This window comes from Spermophilus citellus, assembly GCF_964194105.1.
Source record: "Spermophilus citellus genome assembly, chromosome: 3".
Lineage (NCBI taxonomy): Eukaryota > Metazoa > Chordata > Mammalia > Rodentia > Sciuridae > Spermophilus > Spermophilus citellus.
Window position 1 is genome coordinate 122,773,130 of NC_138184.1, and position 13,464 is coordinate 122,786,593.

At 42.9% G+C, this 13,464-nt stretch overlaps 1 protein-coding gene across 1 annotated transcript in view; it reads left to right on the forward strand.

Annotated features, from left to right (window-relative positions):
• The first annotated feature begins 864 nt into the window (after nt 1–864).
• Nucleotides 865–13,464, forward strand: part of DDC (dopa decarboxylase) — a 98,053-nt gene continuing 85,453 nt past the window's right edge. Inside the window, exon 1 of the mRNA XM_081286896.1 lies at nt 865–939. The gene's annotated coding sequence lies outside the window, so the exon portion shown is untranslated. The remainder of the gene's footprint in view (nt 940–13,464) is intronic.

Sequence of the window (13,464 nt, forward strand, 5' to 3'; positions counted from 1 at the left end):
TCTCCTCGTGGACTCAGGACTGTGCCATGGCCCTGAACATGTATATGTGTTGTGCCTGTATGTGTGTGTACATGCATGTGTTAAAGTGTACTCATATGTGCTTTAGTGCATGTGTGGCAAATGTGTGCATATGTACACATGTGTGTGCATGCATGTGTGAGTGTGGGACAGAGGAACCTGCATGCTGCTGCTTATCTGACTTGACTCCTATTCTCCACCCTTCCTCATCTGCACAACCCAGACCCTTTGCTAGGCTCACATGATTGTGTGCACATTAAAGAGAAACTAAATTCAGCCCCTTGAATTGCACTGTCAGCCTGGATGCTTCTTCCCATTATAGCCCACGGGCAGAGGAGAGATAAGTGCTGAAGGGTCACAGAACAGGGCTTGGAGTGAGATGATCCTGGGTTCAAATCCTAATCTGCTCCTGGCTTCACTTTCTGATCCAGGAAGCAGCTTGGCACCCTGCATCTCTCTCCCTCCTGCTTAAGGAGAGTCACAGTAGTCTCCCACAGAAGGAGCAGACCCCGAGAAGGGCTCCTCATATGCGGGGCTGACCATTTATTTACCCATGGAATGGAGCCTGTGGTTTCTGAGTAGCCAGAAGAGTGCCCGGGAGTGCTGGCCCTGAATCCCATACAGGGACCAGGAACTCGGGGCTCATATTTCCCTGGCCACTTCCACAGCCCTCACAGACTGCACTGTTCCACTTCGTCCTGCCGGGCTCCTGGATGACTCTCACATCCTGTGGGGGGCAGGAGGTGCTGGGAGAGTGGGAGATGCTCTGCGTAAATAATGCAGAGCAAGCTGCGCTGATTGGCTTCAGGGAGGCGGACACTTTGTCTACATAAATGGCAATCGCATCCTCTGTGTCTTTTAACTGTCACCAAGGAGAAGGGAGAGAGAGAGCGGACAGAGAGAAGCAACTCCCGGCTGCCTGTGAGTACGATTCTTTGTCCTCATGGCTCAGGGCCAGACCTTAGCGTCCACATCCTGGAAGGCTGCAAACCTGGGGGTCGGGTGGGTGCTTTGCAGTTGGTTCTCTCTACCTGTCTGACTCCCTCTCCTTCAGAAGGAAGGCTAAGACTGCCAGAGGAGACAGCTGAACATCTAGTGTGTGCAGGTGGTGGGGGTGCTATGGGAACTTTTTAAGAAATGAGGTACCAACCTAGGTCAGCCTAATTCTTTTGAGTCTTCTCTGAGCAACAAGTACAACAAAGAATCTGGAACTTTGAATGTTTTTTTTTTTTTTTTTTTAGCACATGTTCTTTGAGCCATGAGAGCAGCATAACCAAGTGAGTGGAAATTGATTTCCAGGCTGGTTCCTGTGCACATAGAGCCCTAGGGGCTGTGGAGTGAGGTGGGGAAGGAGGAGGCTGTGGGACTCAGGGACGGGGTGTGCTCTGCAGGTAAAGGAGAGCTACTAGCATCTTCCCACGGGACTGGAGTAAAATATAAATAAAATAGGAGGTCTGATTTTATAAAGGGTCAGGCATGCAGTAGGTGCTCAATAATTGGGAGCAAGTAAATGACAAGATGCTGCTGAGTGGTCCACTGAAATTCAGCAGGTGACCTGGATTTTCCCCTTAATCATCTTTCTCTCTCAAAGGTTTGCAGGGTTCTGCTCCCTACAGATAATTTCTCATTCACATAAGCAGTGTTACCCCATCTGAAACAGAATCAAAATAAAGGTGCACCTGCTGTGTAACCACTGACCCTCTTTGCAGTTGTCAAGGGTGTCAGAGAGAAACAGACTCTTTTTGTTGAGGGCCACCCCCATGCTCCAGCTAATGGTCTTACGAGCCCTAAGCAAGGACAGCAGACATCCCGGAACAACGATGCTGTAGCATATAGAGGTGTGTGGATTTTTTTAAGGAGACAAAATCCTGTCCATCTCATCCTCTTTTTCTCTCTCTCCTGGGCACAGGGTGGGTAAGCCTCTGTGCACAGTCAGTGTGAATAAAATAATTAAAACAAAATTCTCCTTTCAATCCTCCATGCGTTGGAAGAAATGGCGGGGGATCTGGTGATATTTGTTTTCCCTTCTTGGAAATGTCAATTATTCTGTAGGCTTTACCCTATGCTCTTGGAACCTCAACTTGTGTCTTGTGGGAAGTCTGGGGAAAGGTTCTGGGGAAATTAGAACCCTAAGCATTTTAGAAGAATGGTCTTGATGTTTTTCTCAGCGCTTATAAACATTTCTGAAGGGAGACACTGAGGGACACAAATACACCTTGCCGGGATAGGGAGCATCCATTGGCACATGGGCTTCTAGGAAATGTTGAAATCCCATTGCATTCTGAGTGGTGGCTGAGGGATCCTAGGCAAGAGGGAAATGGGCTTGTCTTCCAGTTTCGACAAAGCCATATTTAAAAAAAACCACTCTGGAGCTGAGATAAGCCATGTGCTTGCCCCAATTGATGTCCTCTTTTCTAAGGGTGGGGTGGGGGACAATGTTGCTGCTTTGCAGAGCTGATGTTCAAATAGAGAAAACAGGAAGAGTGCTTGCATGGTGCTCTGTACTCAGGTACCCATTCAACACACTTTATTTTGGAGAAGATGAGGACAAGCACCTCTCTTGGGCCAGAGTTTGTTCAGCCTCTGTTTCCACTGGGGTCAGCCCATGTGAGGAGGCAGATGGGGAGGCTCATCCTTCTTAGTAGAAGCCACGTTCTCCTGTTCTCCTGTGTGGGGTGAATGGGAAGAATCCCTAGAACTGCATTTCGGTTGCAGATACTGCCTTCCCAGCCTATGTGGAAGGCCCTGTTGGGGTCTGGGATCCATATGATAGATTCTCAAGCTATCATAACACTGGCTTGTGAGAATAATGCACTTTTTTGTGCACTTGATGGCCTAATAGTAATAATAATAATAATACTCAGCTTGCTGTTTTGTTGAGTGTTAAATGAGAAAATACATACCAAGTGCTTAGTGGGAGGTTAGGCAAAACTGATCTTTTTTTTTTTTGACAATAAAAGCTGGCAAGCAAATGTAAATGTGTTCTTGGTATTTGACTTGGAAGAGCCTCAAATCTAGGCTTCTTAGCAACATCGGGTAATAAGCCGGCAACTGTGCAATACAAGGAATAATGAAGGGTCACAATGAACCGGGAAGTCAATATTTACTACTGATCTGGCTCATGAAAAAAAATGAGACTCCCCAACTCGAGTGCCAAGGCATACCAAACAGATTCACAATGCCAGGTGTCCAATATTTATAATAGATGATAAACCAATATATGACATGGTCACAGGATGTTATTAATGTTATGAAAAGAAGCAACTAGCTAGAACATAATTCAAATCATGTCAAGCCTATAAGAAAAGCAGATGGCTATGATCTCTTGTAGACTATTAATGTGACTTCAAAAGCATAAGAGAATGGGGGAAAGAATTGAGGGGGTGAATCAGGAATAAAACAAACATGTTTAAGAAGGTGGGAGAATGCTTTCTATCTAAGGAAAATCTTTCCTGGCATAACACTGAAATAAAATGGGAACGAGGGAGAAATGTTAAAATTAAAATGACATAGTAGTTCTTATCTAAACTTTTAAAAATAGCAAACATGAATGAAAGTGATAAGATTCAAAAGATTTTGAATTTAAATGTTTTACAGTTTTAAATTTAAAATTTGAATGGTTGAGAAAAACAGAGACTGGCGTTCATGCTTATAATCCCTCCACGGTGGTGACATTTCTGTGCTCTCCTGTTTTTTTTTTTCCTGAAAGAAATGTGGCAACTCACAGAAAGAACTGCACGACTCCCTCCTCTTGAGGGCACTGGGGAATTAATATCCTTGAGGGACAGATTCGATGGGTGTCACCTGCATCTCGGTGCTGTGGTGCACAACCCTCTTTACACCGGCAATGCTGTTCATCACAGTAAGTGCCTGCAGACACACTGAAGGGTGCACACAGGACGGGATCCTGGTGACACTGAGAAATCCCTGCCCAGCAGTCGTAAGCAGGGCAAATTGGCATACTGTGTCCATGTAATTATGTATATTGTAATCAGGCACACAGGGACAATGTCAAGTGCAAGAAGGCTCCCCAACCCCACAAATATCCTCACTACAACTATTTGAATTGTCTTTGGTCAGGACTCAATTGAAATAATATCAATATCCCAGACATTCTTTGTTTTGCTTAAGTTATAGATTTTTTCAGCCGTCTCTTCAACGCAGGCTACGGGATGTTTCCAGAGATGTGATTAGAAATAACGGCATTTTCCCACATGAGTGAACGGGAAAAAATCATCACCTTCTGTGTGGCTCTATGCCATAGAGAATTGTCAACCAAGAAAATATCCAAATGGGGCATTATTGGTTAAACGGGGAATGAATGAGGAATAGTGGTCAAATCCCCAGAAGAGAAAGGCATTCCCATGGATTTTGATCTTTGTGGTGATTTTCTCCCTTTGGTCTCCTGTTTCCATGGCTGTTCCTATCACAGTGAAATCATCTGACCAGTTCAGGGGTACAGGCTCCCACCTTGCTTTCATAACATCAATAATAACACACACTAGACACGTATTTGAAATCCAAAGTGCTTTCTGCCTACATCATTTCACTGTCCTGTTTTGCTTTACAAATGAGGAAACTGAGACTCAGAGAGGGCAAGACATTGGCCAACAGCAGCACAGACTCCTACAACAGAGCTGGACTCAAGGAGGGTTTCCTCTTAACTCAAATCTACTGCTCTTTCTATTCCCTGTGGCCGTGGAGAGAAAGAATGCTGTCATAGAGAACGGTGATATTGAAAAGTACAATATTATAAAGTGCAGGTCCACCTGTAGAGGAGACACTAAAGTGAGTCCTTTATCCCTCATTTCATAGGAAGGCATGGGGAGAAGTCAGCAGTTCACCGTCTAGGAGGAGACTTCACAAGAACCTATTCATGATCTTAGACCCCAATGCCCCCCACCCCCGGGACGTTGCAAAATGAATATTTGTCGTTTATAAGCCACCCGGTCTGTGGTACTTTGAATAGCAGCCTGAATGGACTAAAGGAGCAGACCAGAGAGCTCAGTGGGCTTGGTTATGGTCACACCTCCAGCAAAGAGCTGTCCAAACCCACCCCTTTATGCTTTGCTTTTCCATTGGCAATGAACATGATCCTTTTGCCAATCCCTTAGCCATAGAGCCCCTCTGCTGTGTCCTCTAGGAACTCATTAGCAATTAGGCTCTGGGAGAAGCTGGGTTTTTAAACCTCTCATCCTGAAGTTGTCTTTCTGCAGGGTTTATCAACACACAGGTGTTTGCCAAATCTGTTAGGCATATGCTCTCTGAGTTTGAGTCCAGAGCCTTCACTTGAGCAAGTGCCTACAGAAACTGCCCCAGTTCAGCTGTGACCTGACTTTGCCAGCTGTGGGGTCTTGGTCTAGTTGCTTAGCCATTCTGTGCCTCAAACTTACCATCTGTTAAAGAGGATAAGAATCTGGAAGAGTCGTTCAATTGTGACGATTATAAGCAAAGACCTTAACATAGGGGTTGTCCACACCCTTCGGTGTGTCTGCAGGCACTTACTCTGATGAACAGCACCACCTGTGTTAAGAGGGTTGTGCACCACAGCACCGTGATTGATGCAGGTGATACCCATAGAATCTGTTGCTCAAGGACGCTAATTTCACAGTCCCCTCAAGAGGAGTTCCAGTTCACACAGGAGCTGGAGCTGGGCAAGTAGAAAATGGCTCCTGTGGTTTATTTAAGGGGGTCCATCAAAGGCCGGGGTAAGGTTTCAAGGTGGAGTCTTGCTTTGAGATGTCCTACAATTAGTGGTTGGCACATCTTGTTCATATAAATGGTAACTAATTTCTAGATCAGTGAGAGTGCTTACTTAAAGAACTCTGCGATTTATATAAAAGCAATTGTATGAGTACAAGAAAGTGATAAGTGTGCGTGAGGGCATGTGTGTATTTGGTATGATGTACACTGGCTTAATTTTTTGAATTCTAATAGAGGAAATTCGGCATAAAGGACAAAGGAAATCTTGAGTTCTGCCTTATCTTTGCTACCAACCAGCATCACATCTCTGGATTTCAGATTCCTCCCCTGTAAAATGAGGAAAGTGATTGTGCCTGCAGAACACCGCATCGACAAATTAAAGCTATCTTCTCCTCTCAGGTCTCTGCCTACAGATATAGTCCTGTCTCTGCCCTCCTGACCCTCAAAGATTGTCTCTCGGGTTCCAGTACCCCTGATTTCTGGGACCATTTTGCTATTGCCTTTTAAGGTGGCAGTTCTACACCAACAGCCTGAGCCCTGGCTCCAGGAGCAGTGCCCTCTAGTCTGGAGCTGGGGGGAGTGGGTGGGGGGGTGGAGGGGGGCCGTGAGGCACTAAAGTTCAGAGAGGTTAATAAGTTTCACAGGTCAACAGAAGTAACTAATTGATAAGCAGTGATAAGACCCAAACTGAGAACTTTGGATCCCCAGAGTCCACTCTCCGCCCACAGCCAGAGCCATAGCCACCTCCAGGGACATTTTATCTTTCTGTTGTTGTGATATCAACCCTCTTGTCCCTCTGCAGTTGTTAAAGATCACTATGCAGAGGACCTGAGTGAGATTACATTTAGATGTGGGACAAGACCTGAGAGCTAAGCTCTTGCCCCAGTTCCCCGACTTTGTTTTGGGGTGCTATTTGGTGCTGTGGATGAACCAAGGGCCTGGCACATGCTAGACAAGATCTGTACCTCTGAGCTGCACTCCGCTCCCACCCTCACACTTATTAAATAATCTGACTAAACAGCATTGAGTCTCCAGAAAAAAGAAAGAAAAATAAAAAACCAGCGGTTTCAGAACAGTGATTTCTACGTTGTAAATGGATGAATTTGTGAGACAGGGAAGAGAATTGCACATGAAATCATGATTCCTAGAGGAAAAAGAAAGGGGCTCCCAAATCATCTGAAGTCAGAAAGTGGGGTTCTCTTCCTCCGTTAATATCTGTTTGGTTTGGGGTTTTACTTTTTTTTTTTTAAAGAGAGAGTGAGAGAGGAGAGAGAGAGAGAGTGAGAGAGGAGAGAGAGAGAGAGAATTTTTAATATTTATTTTTTAGTTCTCGGCGGACACAACATCTTTGTTGGTATGTGGTGCTGAGGATCGAACCCGGGCCGCACGCATGCCGGGCGAGCGCGCTACCGCTTGAGCCACATCCCCAGCCCCGGGTTTTACTTTTTAAAAATAAAAATTAAGATATTCAGAGCCGTTTCTGGTTTGCAAGAAAATTTTTCCTTGTCTTGAAATTCCTCTTGAGTAGTGCATGTTCTGGGCTCCAAAATATCATGGGGTGGCCAGCCCCTCGCCTGGGAATTCTTGCCTGCTAGGAGGAATAAACCTCTTGAGGAATTAAAGTCTAGAATAATTAGTAAAGAACAAAAGACAAAGAGTTAGAAAGGATAGTTTCAAAGATGGAAGCCCCTGATAGGTCCAGTCCACACAGGAGCTGGAGCTGGACAATTGGAAAATGGCTCCTGTGGTTTATTTAAGGGGGTCCGTGAAAGGCAGAGGTAGGGTTTCAGGGGTGGAGGCTTGCTTGGGGGTGTCTTGCAGTCAGCAGGTTGATTGGCATCTAGGCAGGTCATACCCATCCCAGAGAGGCTGTGTGGCTACAGCAAGTCACCCCATCTCCAGTGCTGTGTGGGACCTTTCTAGCAGAGCGAGGGGTTGGAGGAGGGGTGTCACATGCATTGGGCGGTTTTCTCTGTGGAAGAGCCACAGGAAGTTCCAAATGGCTGTTCCCTCCCTGGCTGCGATGCCGAGAAAATGTCCTCATGCATTTCACCGATGGCTTCCCACAGGTTTGGGTTTTCACTTAAGAAGAGAGAGAGAGAGAGAGAGAGAGAGAGAGAGAGGTTTAGAGCTGTTTCTGGTTTGCAGGAAAATTGAGCAGAAGTACACAGTATTTCCCTATATCGTCTCTTCCCCCACACAGCACTTCCTCTGCTGCTAGTAAAAGTTCTTACTGAGTGTGGGTACCTAACACACCACTTTGTGCATGTGTCCCAGCAGTGCTCCATGGAAGGTATTTTCATGCCTGCTCACCTTTGCAGAGGCTTTCAGAAAGCCCTGGAAAGGTTGGAGATTGAAGGACAAACAGTAACGGAACTTGAGGTGCTCCTTGACCTCAGGTCTGCCTGACACTTCATGGAGTACCCCATTTCACTCTTGTGAACTGATTGGATTATTCATGCCCTTTGCGGTTCCTGGCAAAAATGCTCACCTATAGCTGCTTAATAACATGTTTAATAAGTGTATTAAGAGTTCAAAAGTAATTAGAGGATTGGAGGATTTTTTTTTATGCAAGGTATCAGAGTCATTCTTCCAATTCACAATCTCTCATGGCTAGAAACTTCTTCATGGGAGAAATGTTTCCAACCAAGACCATGAAGAAGTTTCTAGCCATGAGAGATTTTAAATTTATTTACTAAGAGTTGCATAAGATATGGCATAAGATATGGTCTACTTTAGAGAAGGAGCCATGTGCTGCTGAGAAGAAATGGATGAAATATTCTGTATGTATGTCTGTATGTATATATATATATTAAGTATAAATTATTGATTGTGTTTTTTAGTTCCATAGTTTCCTTACTTAGTTTTTGTTTGGGAGATCTGTCCAGTAATGAGAGAGGTGTGTTAAAGTCACCCAGTTTTATTGTATTGTTGTCTATTTGACTCTTGAAATTGAGAAAGGTTTGTTTGATGTTTGATGCTCTATTGCTTGGGGCACAAATATTTATAATTGTTATGTCCTGCTTTTATATATTTCCATTAAGAAGTATAAAATGCTTTTCTTTGTCTCTTCTGATTTTTTTTAATTTTTTTTTTAAAGAGAGAGTGAGAGAGAGAGAGAGAGAGAGAATTTTTAATATTTATTTTTTAGTTCTCGGCGGACACAACATCTTTGTTGGTATGTGGTGCTGAGGATCGAACCCGGGCCGCACGCATGCCAGGCGAGCGCGCTACCGCTTGAGCCACATCTCCAGCCCCTGTCTCTTCTGATTAACTTGGTTTGAAGTCTACTTTATCTGAAATGAGAATGGAAATTCCTGCTTGTTTAAGCAATTCATATGAGTGATAAGCTTTTTCCCATACTTTCACCTTCAGCCTATGGATATCTTTGCCCATGAGGTGAGTCTCTTGAAGACAGAACATTGTTGGCTCTTGACTTTGAATCCAATTTTCCAGTCTATGTCTTTTTATTGATGAGTTTAGGCCATCAACATTCAAGGTTACTATTGAGATATGATTTGTATTCGCTGTCATTTTGATTTATTTCTGATTTTTGATTTGTCTTAGTTCCCATTTGGTTGAATATCCCTTTAGTGTAGACTCTCCCTTTCTGGTTTTCACCTTTTTTCACCTCATCCTTATGGAATATTTTGTTGAGAATGCTCTGTAGTGTAGACTTTCTATTTGTAAATTCTTTAATTTTTGCTTATCATGGAAAGTTTTAATTTCATCTTTAAATCTGAAACTTAATTTTGCTGGATATAAAATTCTTGGTTGGCATCAGTTTTCAATATATAATTGAAATATATCATTCCAGAACCTCCTAGCTTGAGAGTCTGGGTTGGGAAATCAGCTGAGATCCAAATTGGTTTCCCCTATACGTAATTTGATTTTTTTTTCTTTCACAGCCTAAGATTTTATCTTTATTCTCTGTGTTAGTCATTCTCATTATAAATGTCTTGGCATGGGTCTGCTGTAATTTTGTACATTGGGGATCCTGTAAGCCTCTTGTATTTGATTTTCCACTCCATTCTTTAGGTTTGGGAAATTTTCTGTTATTATATTATTGAAAAGATTGTGCATTCCTTTGATTTGTATCTCTGCTCCTTCATCTATTCCAATAACTCTTAAATTTTGTCTTTTCATGTTATCCCATAATTTTTGGATGTTCTGTTCATGATTTCTTACCATCTTGTCCGAATGCTCAACTCTACTCTCAAGATTAGAGGTTCTGTCTGAGGTTCTGTCTTCCAAGTGGTCTAGTCTGTTGGTGATGTTTTTATTGAATTTATAGTTTGGTTTACTGATTCGTTCATTTTGAGGATTTCTGCTTGTGTTTTTTTTTTTTTCATGATCTCTAACTCTTTATTAGAGTGGTCTTTCACTTCTTGTAGTTTTTATTTGATTTCACTCCTCATACTATCCTTTATTTTACATATCAATGTTAACTATGTACAATCTGAACTCCTTCTTGGACATTTCTTCTCCTGAGTTATCAGTAGCTTCTGTTTTTGAAGCATCTTGGTTTGTTTGGGGCACTTTGTTCCCTTGTTTTTTTCATGTTGTTAGTGTGTTTTCACATCTAAAAGTATGGATCTAAGGCAGGATAAATTCTATGCTGTAGATTTTTAGCGTCCCTTTTCCAGCACTTCACCTTTACTGGTGAGATCAATATCAACCACACCCACCATACACATTTATAGCCTTAAGCCTAATAGTTCCCACTAAGGCATCTACTGCTTTCTCACATTAAACAAAAATGATGAGTTCAATAACTATCTATAGTACAAATAGAATATTTGTTAAAATGATTTAGAATTTTAAATAGTGGATGAGAGAACAGTGGTAATGTAGTATGCAATATTCACGAAGGAGGAAGAAAAAAGCTAGAAGTAAAATTCGCAGGAAGAGTGGAAGAGGAGCTGACAGAGATTGGATATTGGTTGGAGAAAAGTTGGAAAGAAAATAGATGAGACAGGAAGAATACAAACAAAGAGAAAAAAACTAAAGACATAGAATACAACAAAAATGCAAACCACATTCATATATCATTGTGCTCCACACACTGATGCATAAAAAACATTCTGTTCCAAATATGGTAGGAAGATTAGTGAATCAAAAAATAAAATAAAACAAAATAAATCTTGCTGGAAAGTCAAAATGTCTGTCAGTGTTCAACAGTTTCTCAGCCCTGTCTCTTACATCTCCTGGGATCATCAAATCCAGATCAGCCCTCACAAACCCAGTCTCTATCCCACCGATCTGGGCTTCAGATACCTCAGGCTTGGCCACACTGCAGTCCCAAGATGTCAATGCTGCTCCTAGTTGCAGAGAGACCACCAGGGATATACTCATACAAAGGAGCAACTCTGAGATGCAGCAGCAAGAAGGGCCACCAGCACTCTCAGCAGGAAGACTCCAGGCTCCTTCAAACCCATTGGCACCCCCACACTGGACTTGCAGGTCCCAGCTGGAGTCCCCAGACAGAGGCCCTTGTGGTGGTAAACCTGTTGGCACCCAGGCTCCAGGCCCTGGCTGGTGTCCCAAAATGGGTGCATCCATATACAACCAAACCTGGAGTCTCCCCCAAAGCAGTCCTCTACGCCATGGCAGCAGAGGTAGTAGCGATGGTTGTTGGCAGCAGGCAGAGGGTCAGCAGTAGCAGCAGCTGCAGGGGCATCTGAAACTGCAGCTATGGGAGCAGCTTGACCAGGCAGTCTCCAGGGGTCAACAGCAGTGTCAGCTTCAGTTGCAGCTGGAGCAACAGTTTCTTTTGTGGCAGCAGCACCCAGAAAGAAGACCTCCAGGAGATCTCAGGCTGGCAGCAGTGGAATCAGAGGCAGCAGCAATGGCAATAGTGGTACAGGCCCCAAATTAGATGTATACATATATGCTCAAGCGGAGGGTGGGGAGGAGAGAAAGAGATTCTCCCAGTTCCAAAGGGATCAGTGTTTTTGAAATATAAATTATGGTTCATATTGTTTCCTGGAAAAATAGTATAAAAATGTTAACAATATTCTTTTCATCAAGATAGGAAATGAAAGTCTAGAGGGGTTAAATGCAGTCTCCAGGGTCACAAGGTTTGAAGTAAACTGTCCTGTGTGAAATAATAGGCAGGACCATGGACAGATACAAAGCACTTTGTGGCTGTCCTATCCCTCAGCATGCAAGAAAGTGACTGGCTCATAGACACAGCAGTGGGGCTTGGTTGGTCCTGTGAGATTCAGGTTTGTAATCCCCGGCAACAGTACGTCCCATGGAGGCAGGATTCCCACTTCACATCCATGGTCTGTACAAACATCATCCAGAGGGCTGGGTCATGTTCTGGGCAAGTGGCTGTGGCCGAGGAGTCTAAGGAGTGAAATTCCAGTGCCCGAGAGTTGAGTCAGAGGTGTTGAGTGGTAGAAATGGGTCAGAATTCCATAGTGGAAGAGGACTGCTGTTCCCAAGTCATTAATGTCTCTGGGACTCTTGTGGCAGAGATGTGATAGGCTGCTGGTGTGGGGTGTCTTAAATTTAGAAAGTAGGGTCAAATATAGCATATAACCAGAAATAAAATAGAGGACCAACTTTCATTCATTCATTCATTCATTCATTCATCATTCAGCAAACCTCCACAGTGCTTCCTATGGCCCGTAGCCTGTGATTGACCCTGAGAATATAAAAATACATGAGCTGAGGACCCTGTTTGGAGAATCCTATGGTTAGCAAACAATATCTTTGGGAAAAAAATATATTTATATATAAAAATCTCATGATTGAAGGTTGATCAGGAGATCTGAGGGAGTTCATATCTTCCTGAAGCACATGGGGTTAGAGTTGGACTCTATCACTGAAATAAAGTACTGAGCCAGAAATCTAGGGAAGTAACTGACTCACTATGCATGCACAGCACACAACAGGGGCTGCATGTAAAATAGTGTGGAGTGCAGCTGCTGCAGACACACATCAGATTATGTCAACAGAAGCTCTTTCAAGGGCCTGGAGAGGCATAAGCCATCGCTGTTATCATACTCTACATCTTCCAGCTAATATTTGCCAAGCTTGGGGGCATGAAATATCAAACAGCTTCAGAATGAGCATAAGATTCTCTGTGGCTTTGCACTAACAGCCTTCTGAAAAGGTCTTGGTGGAAAATAATCTGTGAATAAATGACAGAGGATGATTTAAAAAAGAATAACCAGGTCCTATCCTACAATTTGACTGGTATTATTTCTTTTGGTGGAAAATTCGTATGTGTTTGTTTGTTTATTTCCTAAAGCCTTTCATTTTGGGCTATGTTATAGTCTATTACTGTTAGAAAGAAGCAATTGATCTCTGAGAAGCCAAGCATCTTTCTTAATTTCACACATCTCCTTCTGAGTCTTCAGTTTATTGAATTGTATGTGCTTCCTCTCAGTAGGGTAAATAGAGACTATTAGAATACACATTTTAAAAGGCATTTCTCATAGTCATATACATGGTCCAAACCATAAAGAAAAGATTATAAGATTTTGCTACATTGAAATTAAAATTCTTTTAGGTTGGGAGAAAAATCATAACCAAAATTAAGTCAAAAAATGAAGAAAATGTAAAATATGCTAGAGATGTAATAGTGGGTGGCAGTTTTAATTTATTAGGACTCTTGCAATTAAATAAGAAATAGCTAGTACCCTAGTAGAAGAGTACACGCTGAACAAGTAAGTCATAAAAGTATACATAAAAATAGCAAAGAAACATGAGACAACTGTTCAATGTCATTGG